This window comes from Piliocolobus tephrosceles, chromosome 1 (genome assembly GCF_002776525.5).
Source record: "Piliocolobus tephrosceles isolate RC106 chromosome 1, ASM277652v3, whole genome shotgun sequence".
NCBI classification, from domain to species: Eukaryota; Metazoa; Chordata; class Mammalia; order Primates; family Cercopithecidae; genus Piliocolobus; species Piliocolobus tephrosceles.
The window spans coordinates 103,436,433-103,440,960 of NC_045434.1; the positions used below are offsets into that span (position 1 = coordinate 103,436,433).

The window sequence follows — 4,528 nt, forward strand, 5'->3', positions numbered from 1 at the left end:
GGAAGGCAGTAAGGCTCTACCCTGTATTTGGAGATATGAAATTAGCAATGCTTGCTAAAAAGTAGCAAAACAGCAATAAATGAATTTCTTGTGGTCAACTATATACTGGGAAGAAGGTATTGGAGGACCCAGTAGCTGGCACCATAAGCAATTTGAAAGAAATGAGACAAGCTGATACTACAGGTTAGATGGTTGTTTTGAGTGTATCAGGATAACCTAATGTAAGAGAACAGCACACTTAGTCCTATAAGTCTCTCCTATAGGTGTAAAATCAAAGTCAAAGTCTTCATATGATCCCACTAGCTACTAGCCTGAAATAACAAAAAAACCAAATTTAGAAATTGATGTTTTAAGGTATTGAATTATACCTCCACTTGCATGTATAAACTAGGTTTCATATGTAGATACAGCATGATCAGGGAAGAGTAAAATCCTGGCGATGAAAACTGAGATATATGGGAGGAGTCAGAGGAACTGGGGAAACTAAGCCTTCTAGCCTCTCTGAAATGTTCCCACATTGCACCCCCATTCCCACCAACCAGAAGAAACTAACAATCCAGCCCACTGGGCTCCACTGTTCAGCAATGCCCACTGTATGACCAGCATTTGAACTCTTCATGGACTGGATGGGGTTATGCAGAATCAATGCAGAGAAGAAAGAAGTTATACACAGAGACTAGCTAAGGAATATCATTAAGACTGGGGATATTGTGTTAGCATAGATTTTGAGGATAGGGTGTGTTATTAGTGGTTTCATTTACTAAGTAATCCATCTCCTGATGAGTATCAGATGGGATTTCAATATAACTAAAAAAGGAATGAAGATTACCCAGGTATCTAGATTTAGAAAAAAATGGCTCTGTGGTGTAACCTTGGATTCAGTAGTTGATGTTACTTTGCATTGCAGCTCATTGCATTTGTGGTTATCAGGTCATGTTGAATAGGAGCATCTTGGGACATATGGGATGAAGTGTATTGTGTGTGTGTGTGTGTGTTTAATGCTAAGCAGCTAAAAAGGAAAATGTAATAGTCACCACATGGAGCTGGTGCCTGATGCCCTGTTCTCTGAGTACAGCCCCTGAAACTCAGAATGAGCCCATGAAGGCTTTGTCTGTATTATGTGGCATCCTGATACCTCCCACCCTCTGCTCCCACCACCACAATAGCTGGATGCAGTGGTGTACCAAAGGTTGGGCAAAGGAAGCAGTGTGCCTGGGGGAAGGCAATAAAAAAATCTGTAGAGAATTTAAAAGCAATAATAAAGCCAACTAGAAGTCAGTCTGCTTTTCATTATCACCATGTGCCGGTGATTCCAAACAATGTCAGTGATGCAGTCCTGCTTCCTAAAAAAAAGCTTTTGTGGGTCTAAGTTCTAAACCATTGTTTTGTTACTACTGAGTTTTAATAATAAGCATGTAAGCTTCAAATTAGCACTTTTTTTTATTACTTATCCTTTATAGCTTGCATTCTACTTAGAAGTTAATTCAAACTCCCAGTTATACAGTCATGCCCCAATATACACAAACTCAGCCACACACGTTTGTTTTGAATAAGTTCCTGACAGTTTGAAAATCATTCGAGCTTACTTCACATGCCCAGCCCCATGGTGCCACATACTCCTGCATCTAAACAGTAGATTCAAAATAAGCAATAATATTACAGTGATGACAGAAATGAAGAAACAGATTTTGAGTTACTTTAATTCCATCATTCTGTGAATGCCAGGAGAAATGACAAAAGATGCTGGTCTTATGCTGCCAGCAGAAATCAAAAGAGCAATGTATACATGTCTTGGTCATTATCACCAAGAACTGGGCACCTGATCTAAAGCAACAGGCAGAATAATGTTAGTATTTGCTAATATTCAGACATGAATGCTGATATTTTTATTGAAACATAACTGTACATATTTATTGCATACATGTGATATTTTGATACATGCATACAATATGTAATGATCAAATTAGGGTATTTAAGATATTCATTACCTCAAAAATGTATCATTTCTTTATGTTGGGACTATTTCACATCTTCTAGCTACTTTAAAATATACACTAAATTAGTGTTAACTATAGTTACCCTACAGAACTATTGAACACTAGAACTTATTCCTTCTATCTAACTATACATTTGTACTCATCAACCAACCTTTCTTCATTCCCCCTGAACATCCCTTCCCAACTTCTGGTAACCATCATTCTACTCTCTACCTCCATGAGATCAACTTTTTTAGCTTCCACAGATGAGTGAGAACATGAAATATTTGTCTTTCTGTGCCTGACTTATTTCACTTAGTATGTTGACCTCCCGTTCCATCCATGTAGCTGCAAATGACAGGATTTCATTCCTTTTTATGGCTGAATAGCATTTCATGGTGTATCTATACCACATTTTCTTTTACCCCTTCATTAATCAATAAACACCTAGGTTGATTCCATATCTTGGCTTTTGCAAATAGTACTAGAATACACATGGGGTGCTGGTATCCTTTTGATACACTTTCTTTTGGATAAATACCCAGCAGTAGGAATGCTAGATTGTATGGTAGTACTATTTTTAGTTTTTTGAGAAAACTCCATACCATTTTCCATGGTGGCTTTACTAATTTACATTTCTACCCACAGTGTATAAGAATTCCCTTTTCTCTGTATCCTCATCCGTATTTGTTGTTTTTTGTCTTTTTTTAATAATAGCCATTCTGAGGCGAGATGGTGTCTCATTGTGGTTTTGATTTGGATTTCCCTGATGATTAGTGATGTTGAACATTTTTTCAAATACCTTTTGACCATTTGTATGTCTTCTTTTGAGAAATGTCTACTTGGGTCTTTTGCCCATTTTTAATGGAATTATTTGGTGGGGGGAGAGGTTGCTGTGAAGTTGTTTGTAACTCTAATTTTTGTAGAACAAAAATTTTGGAAGTTTTAACTAAAAATAAGAAAAAATATGACTGCACTTGTGTTTCTGTTTAACTTGTGAACAAGCACTTATAGACGTGCAAAAAATAAATCCTCTTTTGCAACCCAGATCTCATTGTTTAATAAGAGTTTTGATATACATAAAAGAGATATTACAATTTTTTAAATGACGAATTTTCTAATTTTTTTAGAAATTTTTCAACTGTGTCAGCATTTGAAAGCTGCTAGACTCATTCCCTAAGACATGAAAACATGGATGGCATTGTAATTTCTAGAACTTCTTGTGAAATGAGATTTTTGTGAGTCTCTGCTAAACTTATCTTTCTGTTTAAAACTTTTTCTATTTATTTATATGTTTCTTCAGATGAATTTTTAAATTAAAATTAATAAGAAGTATGAACAAAGATAGAGTGACATACCTGATTATACTGGCTATTGAGGATAAATATGCAAAGATTAATTTTGATAAAATTGTTAACAAGTTTGCAAAAGTTACAAACTGAAAGTGAAAATTGTGATACATTTTTATCATTCATTGCTGTGACAGACCAATCTGCAAGTCTAAATTTTTCTTTTCTCCAAAAATATTAATGTAATAAAAGTATTATTTCATTACTTTGCCCTTTATTATACTGTAATAGTTACTTTGTATCATATTGTTTATTTATATTTTTTTAGTATGACTGTATATACACAGTTTAATAAATTGTTTTTTCACTGTTTGCATTTCTTTCCTGGCATCATCATCAGTTATATTGGTGCATACATTAACTATATTTCATGATTACCAATGAAAATAACTTTGTTGGGGAGGTGTTACAAAATTATTCACTTCAGGTATCTAATATGCCAGACATCTCACTAGCTGGCTGATCCAGGGCACATAACTGACCCAACTGGGGCCCCTCGACTCCCTCCCTAGGAAGGTGGAGGGTGGCTCTGAGCAGCAATGGGCCTGACTCAGTGGGAGCTGAGTCATGTAATTAACAGCACCATAGAGTCCGTGAACTCCCACCATAGAGGTCCTAGAGCTGCCCTGCTCTGACCTTCCCACAGCCCCCTTGGGTTGTGAGATACCCCAGAGTCATTCCAGTAAAACTCCCTTCTGCCCCTTTTGCCCTTAGAGCCAGGATCAGTTTCTCCTACTCGAAGCGCTATTTTTCCACAAGGAAGGACCTACTTGTGGAAGTAGGTCCTTTTTTTCCTTGTGGAAAAAAAAGAGGAGGAAGGGTGGCATGGGAATGGAATAGCAGGGAAAGAATTCTGCCAGCCAAAGCATCTGAAATGAGAGCACACACCCATGCTCCGCTGCTCACTCTGCAAGGACGACCCACAGAGACACCTGGCACAACAGAGTGGGATGTGTGAGTGGGACACGGGGAGGGACAGGAGTAAAAAGACACCTGAAGGGGAGGCTGCCTGTGCACCGGGAGTCCCACACCTCCCTTCTCACTGGGCAAGCCTCCTAGCCCAGGACCTTTTTCCAACCATCTAAAGATGTGGGTTGTCCCCCTGCTGAAGAAGTGACAGTGACATCAGCCCCCAGGTGGCTACTAACACTTGTAAAACATCTGATGTCCAGGTTAGATATAAGCTGTGGACATCCATAGAAC

At 37.9% G+C, this 4,528-nt stretch overlaps 1 pseudogene; it reads left to right on the forward strand.

Annotated features, from left to right (window-relative positions):
• The first annotated feature begins 2,948 nt into the window (after positions 1–2,948).
• Positions 2,949–3,069, forward strand: LOC111549656 (annotated as a pseudogene).
• The last annotated feature ends 1,459 nt before the right edge of the window (positions 3,070–4,528 follow it).